This window comes from Gossypium raimondii, chromosome 13 (genome assembly GCF_025698545.1).
Source record: "Gossypium raimondii isolate GPD5lz chromosome 13, ASM2569854v1, whole genome shotgun sequence".
Taxonomy (NCBI): Eukaryota; Viridiplantae; Streptophyta; class Magnoliopsida; order Malvales; family Malvaceae; genus Gossypium; species Gossypium raimondii.
The window spans coordinates 30112648-30129173 of record NC_068577.1 but is presented as its reverse complement, the minus strand read 5'-3'; the positions used below and the strand labels follow the sequence as shown (position 1 = coordinate 30129173).

The 16526-nt window shown below is 31.9% G+C and overlaps 2 non-coding genes across 2 annotated transcripts; both read left to right on the top strand.

Moving 5' to 3' along the window:
- The first annotated feature begins 9914 nt into the window (after positions 1-9914).
- On the top strand, positions 9915-10106 carry LOC128036498 (U2 spliceosomal RNA). Its single transcript, XR_008193293.1, has one exon. It is a non-coding gene; the product is annotated as a U2 spliceosomal RNA (small nuclear RNA).
- A 1801-nt stretch (positions 10107-11907) lies between these two features.
- LOC105781205 (U2 spliceosomal RNA) lies at positions 11908-12096 on the top strand. Its single transcript, XR_001129558.2, has one exon. It is a non-coding gene; the product is annotated as a U2 spliceosomal RNA (small nuclear RNA).
- The last annotated feature ends 4430 nt before the right edge of the window (positions 12097-16526 follow it).

Below are 16526 nucleotides of genomic sequence, written 5' to 3'. Positions count from 1 at the left end.
CCATCCCAAGCAGTCGGCTTCCACCACAGCCAAATTGATCGAAGAGGAGACTTTCTTAGTTACCGGCGCATCCTTCTCCACTGACGAGGACAACATCGAGATCCTTCGGCTGTATTCCAAAGAAATCAACAAGTGTATGCTTGACATTGTCAAAGTTGGATATACCATTGGCATTGACTCCACTATTTTAAGTTCAATAGAATTAGCCAAAGAAGGCCATGGACGGTAGTGTCATGGAAATGGTTAAGGCATGAAGAAAGAAAAGAATGGAGAAGATGAAAAAGTAAAAGAAAAAAAAAGTTAACAAAGTGAGAAAAAAAGTTTATTTTTGGTTATTTTGATTTACTTTTTTGGTAATTTTGTTAGTTTATAATTTTTTTAATTTTTAATTAATTTTTAAAAATATTTTTATTGATTTTTAATTTAATTTAATTTTTTAGATTATGACATCATTAATTCCACGTGTCACAGTCTTATTTTGTCACATGTCCTGAACTTAACGGCGTTACAAAAAGTACCGATTTAGTTGACGAAAAAAAAGTTAGGGTACCAATCTAGGACAAAAAAAACCTTAAGTACCAATCTGAAAGAAATGGACAAGTTCAAGTACCAATTTTATAGTCAAGCCAATTAAAATAGATGATAGTGAGATTTGATGGTGGATGACATATGTTTAGTTAATTGGTGATTAAAGCATTATTAAGTATGATTAACCTAATTAAACATGTTTAATTACAAATTAATCCAACTATATAAACCAACAAAAAGTGGAAAAAGATGACAAGTAATCATCTTCTTCAAAAAGTCACCGTCCACCTTGTTTGAAGAGAAGAGAAAGCTTAAAAACCTAGCTTGAACTTTTGACCCTTAATTACAAGTCCTTAGCCATTTTTCTTTGTTTTTTTTTATAGATTTTTTTTATCATGGGAGCTTGATTAAACTAACCCATGGATCAATTTGATCAATTGATGAAATTTTGGTAAGTTACCATTGTTGAGAATTGGATGAATTAGGTGTGAAATTGATAGAAATTAACCTTAGATTATGAAAAATACTAAATTGTAAAGCTGAACAAGCTTGATTGTTAGCTTGTTTATATTAGGGACCAAATTGAATAAAATGAAAACTTGTTATGAAATTATGGTAGGAATAAAAAAGTATAAGGTTCCTGATGAATAAATGTGAAATCAAATTTTAATCCGAAGCTCTGGATTGAAAGTTATGTTTGTCTTAGTTTTAAGACTAAATTGGATAAAATGAAAAATATGCATGAACTAATATTTGGTTATGAATTTGCTCGAAATTAATATTGTGTTATGTATTATGACTATTGTATCTAACATCAATGCGAAACCTTTGAGAGGGAAAGGAAAAATGAGAGTTGTCAACGAGTGACGCGATACCACAATTTGTACTTTTATGATTCGGGATAGAAATATTTGCTTGCATATGCATGTTTATATATTGATGAATCATTGAAGTGAGTATATATATTGATAGTATGATATGTTTTGATTGAGTTTGGTATGGACAATTAGGATAGGGGACTAAAATGAATGAAATGAAAAATAACATTAAATACTTGAATTGTGATATGTGATGTAGAAATTGAAATGAAATATATGCATTTAATGATAAAATGGGATTGTGATTATGAAAATGATATGAGATATAATGTAGATTGAATTGTAAAACGCAATTGAATATTGATATCCTATTAGTTGTTCGGGTTGTATTAGATATAGTTGGCATGTCGTAGGATTGATTTGTGTATGGGATTATGCGCTTATGCCCCAAGATGCACCTCGTGTGCTAGGATGCACTTCGTTTGCCATATATGCGCTTCGTGCTCCAAGATGCACTTTGTGTGTTAAGATACAGTTCATGTGCCAGATATGCGCTTCATGCGCTAAGATGCACTTTGTGTGCCATGATGCACTTTGTGTTTCAAGATGTACTTCATGTGCCAGTATGCGCTTTGTGCGTCAAGATGCGCTTTATGTGCCAATTTATTCTACTTTAGTTTATCCATTGATGCACTTTGGTGCCAGTTTGGTGTGTTGTTGGACGATATGTGTATCGTCCAAGCCCGAGTCATGTTAATAGGGGTTTGTATTATAAACTTGATAAATAGTATTGGAATGAAATGGTATAATGATATGTGAAAAAATATGTGCATAGATGAGCTTAATACATTTTTTTTACATTATTGTGCAAATCAATTGAAAACGAGCCTTGAGGGCTGAAATGAGTACGAATGAGTCGATAGACTCCAGGAACAAGTTTGAATGATAAGTGTAATAGCTCGTTTTTAGTGATGTCAGAAACAGTGGTTTTGGGACCGCAAATCTGATGAGTGAGTCCGTAATAATAATATTTACGAGTCAAATATAGAATTATAATAAATTTTGACTTGATAATTTTTGTTATTTGAATTATTAGTTAAGTGCAAGTGATTTATCTCTAAAGACAAGTGGTTTAAAAAGAGATTTGGGACCTCATTTCTATAAATTGAGCTCGTAAATATTTTGATTAAATATTTATGGAGTGATTATATATGTATATTAAAATTTGGTTAGGAAATTTTAACGTTTAGATAGTTAATTAAGTAAAAAGACTAAATTGTAAAAACTGCAAAAGTTAATCGCTATTAGTTTGAAAGGGTTAATTGAGTGCAAAATTATAATTGAATGGATCTTTATGGCACTTTAGCCATAGTCAAGATAGTGGACAGTAGATATATGCATTTTAGATTAAAATTATGTTGAATTAATGACATTTTGGTAATTAAATAAAAAAAACTAAGATAAAATATTAAAACAAGTAGCATCTTCTTTATTTCTTTATGGAGAAACCAAAAACTCCATAGCTAAACTTGGGGAGCTTTCGGCCAAGTCTTTTTGGTGTGCATGGTATGTATTTTCTCACCCGTTTTTAATTATTTTTATGTTTTTGATATCGTTGCAATTGGGTCTAGCTAACTCGTATCTCCATTTTCAAAATTGTTAAAATTTTTTAAAATAATCATTGATGATTTTTGGATGTTAAATGGAAAATTTTGAAGCTTAGAAATGTTTTAGGGCTATTTTGTTAAGTGACTTTGTATAGTTTTTAAATTTAAGGACTAAATTGAAAGTAAGTAAATTTTGGTAGGGTGTTCTTGAGAAATTTTAGAATTTGAGGGTTGTTTAGATATGGCTAAAAATTCGGCAATTTGGGTTGAGTTAATTATGAAAAATAAGCTTGTTTTGATATTAGGGACTAAATTAAATAAACATAAAAGTGTAAAGCTATTGTGTAAAATGTCATCTAAGAAGTTATATGCTTTAAATTAAATTGTTTTAAAACAATTGGGGGTTGATAATTGAAATAAAATATCGTATAGATCAAGAACCAGTGGAAAACCGTGGAAAAGGGAAAGTTACTAAATAGTCCCTGAATTTTACTATCTCTACAGTTTAGCCCTGGTAAGTTCATACGGTTTAATTAGGTATGATTTATAATATTATATTGATTTCTAAGTTGTGGTATGTTAATAAATACATAGATGTAATTGAATTATAATAAATTGATTCAAGGTGAAAAAATAAACTGAATTATAAACTATTATATAGTAACGTGCATTGAGCCTGGATGAACATATGATAGGATACAATTGGCATGCCAATAGGTTATATTGCGCGTTGTATGGGTTTGACTTGAGATAAGATGATGATTCCTGATTTACTACTGTTCACTGAATATACCGTATGTCCAGCATTTGTTGCAGATTATCGTGATATATTAAGTGTTTTTGGTGTGTTACTAGGGGCACATGTAAAGCCTTTGGGCTTGGCACTTGGTGCCAAGGTGTGTTCTGGAGGGATGTTATCCTACGGGCTAGGCACTTGGTGCCAAGGTTTGTTCTTGGTTGGTTTGGCTCGTATAAGCTTTTTGGCATGTTTCGGATGGATAACCTCATATCCGTATCTATTTATATAGTTCATCGGGCTGAATTTTTAATGGTTAAATGACTTAATTATGATATGTAACAGTTATTTGCTTATAATTTCTTGTAAAAGACCTGTGCATGTGTTCATGATTTCTGATATTATATCGTGACTTGATAATGGTTGATACTGTACAAATGATGTGATTAAATGACTCGTATTTACGAAACTCACCTGTGAATGACTGTGATTGACAGGGTTAATGTTAGCCATTGTTTTTTTTTATTTATAAAACTATGATTATACAGTAAGTTATAATGTTTTAACCTGTGAACTTACTAAGCTCGTAAAAACTTACTCGTTTCATTTTCCTGTTTCCTTGTAGATAACATTTTGCAAAATCAGGCGATTGGATCAACGCTAATATCACACTATTCAATTTTCTTTTGTAGATTTTGAAAACGTTTAATTTTGGGATATGTCGCATGTAATAGGAATATCTTGTATATGTTTTTAGTATTTTTTTTACAAGTGGTATGTTCTCTACTTGTGTGATGAATATATGCCTTAGATAATAATGTACTAGTTCATGGTTTGGTATGAAAATTCAAATATGGTGTGGAACTTGTCATGTAATAGGTGAAATTTGTATATGTTCTGATTGTGTATTATATGTGGTATTGGTTAGATTGATGAAGTGATGTTTATGTATAGAACTAGTTTATAAGTGATCATGTTTTCGAGCTTGGTAGGTCTATAGTCTTGATATGTTATTTAGTCACTTGATTAAACTCTTCAATGATGTTGGATTTATGGAACAAAACGAGTAAAGAAATGTTGTGTCATGAATGTATATGCTTGGTTTGAATTGAGGTGCCAAATGAAGGCATATTGGTTAGGCTTAGGATGATTGAATCTGGCATGTTTTAGGTGTCTTTGCAAGTGTTTATATGCATGTGGAAATAGGTTGAAATGGTGTGTCACCTTGATTTTATATGCAGGATTTTCCACATCGCATCAGTGAGTTATACGGCCTAGCGACACGGCCGTGTGACCCTGATATACATGGAATCCATGAGTTATACGGGCTATGGGCACGGGCGTGTGGAATAGCCACACAGCTGTGTGCCCCCTATTTTCAAAAAATTTCAGAGTTTCTCATATTTTCCTGTTTTGTTTCTAATTAGTCCCTACTTATTTTCAAACTACTTTAATGTTTCGAAAACTCAATTTAAGGCTCGTAGCATGTATACAATGGATAATTCAAACTTGCATGTTTTGGATTGATTATTCATTGTAACATCCCATAACTCTAATCTGGTGATGAAGACGGGTGAGATGGTGTTACAATAAGAGTACTATGGAACATTTATGCCATAATGTAAATTGCATATATATAGAGATATGTGACTATATAGTTGATGCTGATGGTTAATAAGATATAAGTAGTGGTATTTGTCACATGGTATGCATAGTTCATTTCTCATGCAAATATTGATGAATGAATTGGTTAATTGTCATATTCATGTGCTTACTTGTATCAAATATGTGAATTATTTGGTTTGATAGATTGTGACTCATGCAAATAACGAGAATATTTAAATTCAGTTTACGACACAATATTATATATATACAAGCCTAGGTACATGTCATTTGTATCAACTATAAAGTAAACTTTTCACCAACATTGTTTGAGTTGATCTTCGGATGCTGCTGGAACGACCTACCGAACCTAACCACTTGTGCACGAAAAAATAAACAAACCTTACGTTGAGCAATTTTTATGCTCGATGGTGCTAATATCATATAAATCATTACATAAGTATTGAATATAAATTAATTGATAGAAATAAATTAAAACATGATTACAACTATTATTAATAACATCACAATAAAAGGAAACTTTAATATTAATAAACTTTAATTTTATGATATTGACAAACCGAGTAAAAAAATAAGTTTTTTTAATCAAATTCAAACTCACGTAATTAATTTAATTCACACAATATGAAAATTCAAATAAATTCAACTTTTGTTTTTCTTTTAATTTAGACTTTGTACTAAAGCTTAGACTCATAACCAGATACACGGATTTGCCACCCCGAGTTGTTCGGTAATAATGGCTATCAGAGTAGTCCACAACCCTTTAGGAATTGGGACTGCCCATGACCCTCTGGGGATTGGGGCTAATAATAATAACTGATCAATTTGGCCTTTCCTCTCTCGACCCTCTAGGAATTGGAGAGTTCTAAATCCTATGATATAAAGACTTTATGGCATGCCAACTATATTTGATTTAATCTAACATAGTGTAACAGGGTAAAAACCAAATTTCATGACCCTTTTCAATTCAATTTTCATATAATTCACATTTCAGTTTCATTTCATGTTCAAATCACATATCACCTAATGTAAAGTTAGGCTTCCAATTCAAAACATATTAAACATTTTCTTGCTTAATCATCTAAAATCATAATACTCAAATCCAAAACATAACCATGAATTTGCTAATTTAACCATTTGAAAAAAAACATATATTTCATCTCAAACATAATTTTATAAATATTAACTAAATCATTAAAACTGATCCAAAACTCATAAAAAAATAAAATAAAACTAATATAACTAGTCATAGTAAACTAAATATTCTAAAGCATTATGTAATGAAAATAAGATATTAGCACAAACCAAAGTTTCAATCGCTTTACTCCTTCTCTTTGCCTTTCTCCTTCAAGATGCTCGCTTCGTTTTTAGCTACAATAGGAGCAATTCAATGCTAAACAATGTCATTTATCCATTCTAATATTAAAACTAATAAAAACAGACTTAAATATGCATGGTTAATCAGGTTGACAACTTAAGTTTCCTAGTCCGAAATTCGCATATCTTTCGATTCAATTATCCATTTTCAATTTCGTCTACACCATAATACTCACTACTTCACAAGCTATCATTTAGAACCAATATTACACAAAGTGGCCAAGGTTCTCTATTTCCCCTTCACCATGGCCAAATGTACCAAGTAAACTTTCCATCCATTGTTATTTCTTCTTCGCACTTCTAACAAGCTAGAATTCATCTTCTAATAATTTCTTTCCAAAAAGTGTACCTATTTCACTTAAGTTTTCTAAGCTTCCATCAATGTTCTTTAATGACAACTTTCAAAATACTTGATAAAATAAAAAACTATTGGTATAAATATGTAAAACAAGCTTCAAAGATTTAAAATCTATGAAAATTTGAAGAAAAATCATACCTTATACTTGAATTTGAAGGAAAAATGATGAAAGAAATTTATTTTTCCCCATTAGTTTTCAAAAAAGAAAGATGAGAAAGATGAGCATCTTTCTCTCTTTTATGTATTATAATATTAATTAATAAAATATTATTACTTATTAAAATATTATTATTTAATAAAAATATCATTTAAAAGCCATCATGAAACCATTAATTTTTTAAGTAATGGTAAAATTGCCATTAAGTCCTTTCCATCAAAATAAAAATAGAATAATTGCACTTTAGTCTCAACCCAATTTTAATGAGAAACGTGAGTTGACCGTTAGTCAAACTGTAAGTCAACGAAGTAGCCTATGTGGCGTGCCACATAAGCACGAGATCATAGATGACATAATCTAATACTAATTGTAAGCTTGATTGATCAAATCGAAATCGCCAAGAGGGGGTGAATTGACTTTTAAAAATTTAGGGAAATTAGAAAGAAAAGATAGAACAAATAACACAACAATTTAAAGAGGTTCGGCTCCAATTAACTACTCCACTAACTTAGCATTCCACAACTAAGATTTTCTCAAATTCACTAATTTGTACAACCTTTGAGGACAAGGTTTAACCTTACAACTTCCTTAAGATTTCTACCCAAATCTTAAGAAACAAACCCTCTCAAAGAATTACAAAGAAGTAAACAAAAAATTAATCCTTACAAGATCAAAATGTTTGTCAATTAAGCACAAATAGACAAGAATGCACTTGAGCTAAAGAATAACAATAAAAACTCATAAGTGTGTACAAGAAAATTATGAAAGTATTCTGGACAAAGATTGTTTGATTGATGATTTTTGTTTGAATATGTTTTCTTGTTGTTGTAGGATCTTTAAAAGCTGATATTTATACTCCCTAATTGATTTTCAATCGTTGAGGTTGTTGTGGTAGTTAATAGAGCAGTTGGGGATGTATCAATACCAAACAAAAAGGTATCGATATTTTTTTGTCATAAATGCTAAATTCAATGACTGTTGGAGATGAAATATTGGTACCAGGAAGATATTATCAATACCACATAAAAGGTATCGATACCGGATCGATACTTAGCTGATTTTGTGAAAGTTAGAATGTCAATTTGGTATCGTTTGTTTCAAGGGGTATCGATATTTTGAAAATATCGATACTTGGCCAAAAAGGTATCGATATTTTTTTGGCTTGAAGCAATTCTGACTTGTTTTAAAAATAATTTGTCTAGTTGAAAAAAAATCCATACTTGATTAAAATCATTTTAACTTGATTTTGAGATTGTTTCACAAATTTTCTAAGTAAGAATTGAAAATTTTATCTCTTAGGCTTCTTTTTAAAAATCATTTAGTCAATTTTGTTTAATTTTTAACTTTTATTCAAAAACCCTTTAATGTGTTATATCAAAATATATTTTCAAATAAAGTTTAGTTTAACAAATATTTTCAATAATATGTGAATATTTTCAATAATATGTGAAGAATATTATTTAGAATTATTTTTAAAACTTATTATTAAAATAAAATTGAAATATTAAATAATTTATTAAAATAATAAATTATATTAATTATTTATTATATGATTAAATATAAATAATTAAATATCTATGTTTAATAATAGTGAAAATTATAATATTTTATATTAATGTTTTAATAAATTTAAATATTTTAAAATAAAATAAACATTATTATCAATATAATAATATTAAGCTTGATTTAAGTTAATTTTTATATAAAAAATAAAATTACCCATGGAGGAGCTCTCTTCTGGAAAATAACTTACGCTTTTCAAAAGGGTAAGTCGTTTTACTAAAAAAATAGCGTATTTTTCATTGATCTGTAAATCATTTTCGGTTTTGTAAAACAAATATAAAAAAATATGTTCCTTAAAACAAACCGCCCACTTTAAATAAGAGGGAGAACTAGTGCAGCAATATCATTTACATCCACAAGAATGATTACAGAAAAAAGAATATATAAGCTCACTCAAAAATTGAGAAATCATGCACCTAAAATTGTCCTTAAACACTGATGTGCTGCTATGCACATAATGAAACCAATATTTGTAATTACTCTATAAACACAAATGAGAGAGAAACAAGCTGTTGTTTATTGTAAAAAATTCCAAAATATAAACGTGCCAATTGCTATGCAAAAATATTGGAAAATAGGCTTGGGGTCTTGCCTTTAAGCTACAAAGGTGTTGGATCCAAGCATTCCAGGGCTTGACATGCCAGGAAACAATGCTGAACAAACACAAGGACTTCCAGATCAACATGGATAAAACCAAACAACGGTTGTTGCCATTGCTGCTTCTTTGAGCAAAGACATAATGCATTGCAAATGCAGTGTTTGGATCCAATCCACCCATCAGTCATTTTGTATTATCGGCATTGGATTCCAGTGGCGAAGCATGCATATCCAGCGAAACCCCACCCTCCATCAAATTGCACCTTATTTCATATCATTCTTTTCATACTTTTGCTCCTTAACACTCTGGTTTTCTCGTTTAATTAATTTGCTTCTTGGATGTTGATTTTGTTTTTTCTTTTTCTGTTATCCCAGATGCAACTATGGCACCTAAACCACAACTTTTGTGGTGCCCTGGTTCTTGAATCAAGTGTGGCCCCAGTAGTCAGCGCCTTTATAATTGGTTCACTTAAAATCCCATATCAAGAAGCGATCCTGAGAATAGGCGACAAGCTGGCTTTAAATAGTGCGAACCGTGAGAATCAAAGGCATACCTTTCTCGGCCTTTTGGCTAAGATCAAGTGTAGTATCTGTTCTTATCAGTTTAATATCTGATACATGGGCCATTGGCCCACTCGATGTTAAATTAATTTTTTGAGGGGGAGGGTACATTACGGTAGCTTGCTACTGGGGTTCTCAGGCGTAGCCCAAGCTCTGCACTATTGCACCTTACCCAATTCAAGTTCAAATGATGTTCAAAGTTACTTTTGGTTGTAATGTTGTGTATTTTGATTTGATCATTGACTTAATCGGTTAAAGTCTCTTTTTTTGCGTATTGGCTTTGTTGGTTATAATCTCTGATTGTTAAAGTTTTGACTAATTAGTGTCAAAGCTTTGAGGGATTAAAATTGTAATTTAACTATTATCTTACGGCGTGAAACAAATTTGTAAGTATATATTAATACACAAAAGCGCTATTGTTTCATAAAGAAATTAGCACAAAAGCCAAATATGGTTTTGTACTTTTGTTGTGATAATTTGAGGAGGTCTCATTATTTTAGATTGATGAAAACAGATCAAATGCTATAGAATTTATTTTAAAAGATGTAACAATTTAGTAAGATGGATAATATTTATTTTAAAATGAATAACTAATCTTTTAATTAGATAATTAGGAAACTAACACCCAGAACTTGTAAACAAGTACACTATCGCAATTTAATGGCATAGCCTGTTCTCTTATTTGTAGAGAATGTGATAATAAGCTTCTTTAAGGTTCTTCGATTATTACAATTTTGAGTTTGTTTATAGGGTTTTATGCTAACATTTATAAAAGAGATATAATGTTAGAATATTGTTGTTGTGCATCTACTTTATTAAATTTAACTATTAAACAAATGGCATCATTCCACATTTAATGTGTCTTCAATTCATCCATTCTCTTTTCAATTTGCTTTAAATTTTGATTTTTAGATTTCTCATTACATTTTTTAATTAATTTGAATAAGAAGTTAGATTTTTGAATTGAATCAAGTTGAATTTTATAATTTAAACAAGTCGAATAATTCCCTACCAATTTTGAAAATGAGCAAATTGAACACTTTCAACAACATAATTCAAAATAAATTTTAAATATTTTAAATATTTATAAAAATTCAAAATTCTTTAAAATTATAAAATAAAAATTCTAAATAATATATAAAATAAATTTATTTAAAAAAAATCAAATCAATAACTTTGAGGACCTAAACGAGTAAATTGCCAATTCAAGTTATCATACTAATCAGCAGCACCACATCCAAACACCATCACCATATAATTCCCCTTCAGCTGCTCACCCCTCGCATAGCATAGCATAGCATCCCTTACCCATCACATAAACCGAAATTCAACCCAAAACCTAACAGCCTCCACCTTCATCAACCTCACTCACGCCACCACCTAACATTGATGATATGGGCGAAATGAGTGACTCCAAGACCCTGCTTTGTACTCCATAATCTATGATTTCTTTCATTATATATTGCTGATATTATTGATTAATACTATGTATCATATCCAGATTCTTTGATAATGGTGTTGAACAACTTGGCTGATTATATTAAACTAACTGGACGCCTCAGACTTTAAAGAAAAACCTCACTCTTCTTTCTTGCTTTTCATATCAACTCATATGCCCATCATTTGCTTATGTACATCTTTCTTCTGTTTAATTCTCCTCTTTTCTTCACCATATACCCTATGAAGTTAAAAATGGTCAAACCAGAAATGGAAGGCAGAGATTTGTCCCACATGAATAAAGTTTGACTCCAACGAAACACTAGTCCCCATCTTTGCATGACTGTCTTCTGATTCAATTTCAAAGCCATTTTCGATTTCAGGATATGAAAATTCCCAGTATAATCCGAGGTGTTCGCCATTAGCTTTTAGAAGCAGCTTACAAACAAGTTGCTGCATACATCGTCTAAATCACACATCCTGAAGATACAAAGCGACGAGGCGAAAAGCAGCTATAAAAGAAGCGGGCTTGGACAATACATGGCATACCTTTGTCGGCCTTTTGGCTAAGATTATCTGTTCTTTATCAGTTTAATATCTGATACGTGGGCCATCGGCTCACATGATATTAAATTTATTTTTTTGAGGGGGAGGGTCCATGACAGTAGCTTGCTACTGGGGCTTTCGAGCGTCGCCCATGCGTTGCACTACTGCTTGGGCCCGGCACGCCTCACCTAAATTTTAGTTCAAGATTGTTTATCTCCAGATTCGTTTCAGCATAGCATTTTTATTAATAAAAATTATTATAAAAAATCAAAGCCAAACAATTAATCAGACTTAAGAGTTTAAGCAAGAAATTGTAGACGAACTGGAATCTGCAAACAACTTATACGCCATCCGATCTGGAACAATCTCAGGTAGTGTGATATGCAAACATTGGGGTATTTAAGGCGGATATAAACTTATTTACTTCCTAAAAATATATGAATACGGAATGCATGTACAATAAAATTAGTCACCTAAATTCATCCCAATTTTATCGTATTAAAGATGGAAATTTTAAGAAAATTCCAAATACCCCTCCTAATAAACAGAACAATTGGTGCTTAAAGGTTGACCATCATTTCTTCCATTAGCGGTTTCAAGCTTTGCACAAGTCTCATTTGTCTATTTTATGAGTGACAATTCCATCAGTTTGACAGTGGAGTTGATAAGGTGTGTGTACAGCCCAATTTATGCCCGGGCCCAACAAGCAGAGGCAAAGCAAAAAAACAAACAGCAAACACAAATAACGGGCCCAAATACCAGACCCATTTTGCCCTAGCCCAAACTTTCAATACCCAACTAACCTAACCCACCTAAATAACCCACTAACCCTCAGCCCAAAACAATTAAACCCCATTACCAAACCCAATACAACATCAGCCCAATACCCCAAATTAGACCCAATAACCGAGCCCAGTTGCATTGGGTCCAAGGTCTCAGCCTCCATGGTCAAACTAGGGTTTCAGAACTGAAACCCTAGCTTACCTGCCCTCAGCGCCGCAACCACCGCCAACTGCCACTGTCATCTCCACCCACGTGCGCCCATGCCTGCAATGACAGAGAGGAAACATCAGCAAGCAAAGAAATAGACTAAAAAAACTTATGTAAATCGGCTATAAAGCCAAGAATGAATCATTGTAAAAAGGGGGGACTTCTGTTTTTGGGGAAATTGGTGTAAAACTGATTAAAAACCATTGTAATAAAAAAAAACGGTTCAGAAGAAAGAAAAGATTGAAGGTTATTTTCGTTTTTCGTTTTTTTTTCTTATTTTTTCAAAATATTAAACAAAAAAAAGAAGAAGAAAGGAAGCATCTTTACCTTGTTTTACCGACACCGGAGCGTTCAAGAGGCCAAGGAGACCATTCGGCGGAAAAAAGGGAGACTTTTGGTCTCCCGCCGCAGGTCTGCAATGGCGCTACAAGGCCGCACGACAACGAAGCAATCTGTGGCTCTCCATGGATTTCGGGCGACATCGAGAAAAGGGGAAGGCTTGAGAGCTTTTTAAGGTTTTTGTTTTTGAGAAAAGAAAAATGAGGAAATTTGAAAAAAATTTGGCTTTTATAGCCTTTACAAAACGGCGCCGTTTTGGGAGGGTCAGGTAAGCCCCAAAACGACGTCGTTTTGGGCTCCTGACCCGACGTCCGACCCGCTCCAGGTCAAGATCCGCGTGTTATGCTTGGAGGGGCTATTTTCGCTTTTAGCCCCTCCGCTTTTTAATGCCTCCGCAATTAGTTTTTTTATTTCTTTAAATTTATCCCTTTATTTTATTTTAGATTTCAATTTAATCCCCTTTGAGGCTATGCATTTTAGAGGAGAAGGGAAAATTTCCCTTCCAGCCCCTCTATGTTATTCGCGTGTTCAATGTGGTCCCTTCCCTTTGATTTTATTTAGATTTAACCCCGAATTTCATTTTAATTTTTTAGTTTAGTCCTTTTGTTAGTTTGTTTATTTTCTTAATAAATTTCATATTATTATTGTTATTATTATTATTATTATTATTGCTTTTATATATATATACTTATATACATACCTACATTTTTTATGTATATTGTATGATTTTTGTACATATTTACATATCTATATATATGTATTTTATTTTCATAAATATATATATATTTACATATTCTTCATTTTTAAAATATTTATTTTATATATGTATTTTATATATTATGATTCATATATATATATACCTATACATATATACTTTTCATATTTTAATTCACATACGTATATGTATATACTTACTTATATATATATATATTTATATAATAATTTTAAAATATGTAGATATGTTTTTATATTTTATATATATATGTATACACGTGAATACATTTACATAATATGTTTATACATACATAGTTCTTCTCTTTTACATAAATATATAAAGTATACATATATATACTTACATATATTTTCATATTTTCATAGCTTTATTTATTTTATTCCTTATTATCCTTGTTTACTTAGTGTTCATTTATTTATTTATTTATATGTCCATAATTTTCTTTTAATGTTTTAATTTTTCTTACTTGTTATTGTATATACATGAATGATTTGTTTTTGCTCATATTATTTTTGTTCACATTATCATATTTATTATTCCACTTAATATTTCAAAAAAGGAAAATATTTCTAAATAAGGCAATATTTTACGTTTGGAAATTCGAGAAAACATGCCCTAAGGTGCTGGGTGTCGATTTTTCTCGTTCAACCAAATGGCTTAATATCCTTCTTAAAATTTTCAAAATAAGGCAATGTTTTGCGTTTGGAAATTTGAGAAAACATGCCTAAGGTGCTGGGTGTCGATTTTTCTCATTCAACCAAATAGCTAAATACCCCTTCAAAAATTTCAAAATAAGGCAATGTTTTGTGTTTGGAAATTCGAGGAACGTGTCCTAAGGTGCTGGGTTTCGATTTCTCGTTTATCCAAATTGCCAAATATCCTTTTGAATTTTAATCCATGCCATTCGAGTTTTTTTTTTTTTTAGGATCGTATTTTAAATTTCTTTAAAGTTTTCAGTTTTTCGACACTAAGACATTAAGTAATCAACTAGGTACCAATTTTGGGCGTATCGAGGGTGCTAATCCTTCCTCGTGCATAACCGACTCCCGAACCCATTTTTCTGAATTTCGTGGACCAAAATCGTTGTTTTAATAAAATTAAATCGTTTATTAAAAACAATCGCTTTGCAAGGTGATCCGATCACACCTCATCAAAAAGGATCGGTGGCGACTCCCATTTTCGTTTTCATTTTCCAAAACCCAAGTCGACCCCGTTTTCATCCAAAAAAATGGTGTCAACAGCTTGGCGACTCCACTGGGGAAACCTTTTCAAAATAAGTGAGTCGAGCCACGAGTTGATTATTTTTTGTCTTTTTTGTCGAAAATTGAAAATTTGGTTTAAATTTACGATCCTTTCATTGCATATCATTCTTCATTATAATTTTCATTATTGTGGTTTATAATTGCTCTATTTGTTTAAATTTTTATATCTTTATGCATTGCATTGCATGACCGCTGGTCACACCTTTTAAGTGGGAATGAGAAGCTACTCCTTCGTGAGGTTTTCACCTCCGTGCAGGATAGTGGATCGCTTTCGGGATACATCCGTACCTATGTTTTCGTGAGATTTTCATCTCTGTGCAGCCATAGGGAAATGTATTCCCCTAAACCGAACTTGGTCCGTATGAGCCTATAATGGGTGAGGATCGAGGAATCTGCTGGTTCGGGTACCCTTACTTTAGAACTAAACCTCATGTAGTGGACTTAGGAACTTAAACTAGATAGAGCCACTCCAAACCCCTAGTAGTCACCCGATTAGATACTTTCTGTTTTCCTTGTTTGTTTTTGTACTAACCCTTTTTCTTGTGCTTTGATTATGATTGCATCGCATCTGCATCTTAGGAAAGAGATATTGATTTAAGTCCGATTACTAAATTAGAAAGCTTGTCATGGAATACGGATTCCTTGATAAAGTGGAAAACAATACGACTTCCCAAATATATTCCGAGAAACACAAGAAGGGCGATGGAAGAGTTCGTGACCCTGCTTCGTGGCCTGAGGATTCAAGGCAATTGTCTAAGAGCCTTCAACATTCCAACCCCTTAAAGAGGTGGACGAGCCTTATGAGGACGGGCAGGTGATGGATTACAACCAAGATCAAGAGAAGGAGCTAACAATAGCATCTATTGGCGAGATTACCTCAAGCATGCAGATGAAGAAAAAGACCGATATTGTTTCTTGGAATATGAGGGTGAGGTCGTACATGTATCCATTTTGTGTAAGGGAATTTGCTTTCTAGAAAAGTTTCCTAAATGTAATTGAATCAAAATCAACGTCTCTTTAGGCATTCATTTCATGCATTTGCATTACATTGCATCATATGCATTAGATTTTCACGAAGTGACCCTAATTAGGTAAAATTATTTCAGAAAGTCTGGAAAACCAACATTTTTGCGGTACCCGAATAGAAACTAAGGAATGGACCAAAGGTTGGAGAGATTAGAGCGAATGCAGATACAGATGCTAGAGTAATTGGCCAAATTTCAACAAGATGTGAAAGATCAGATGCTAGAAGTCCAGAGAAATCTGATGAGCCAGTTAACCCAGTTATTGGATA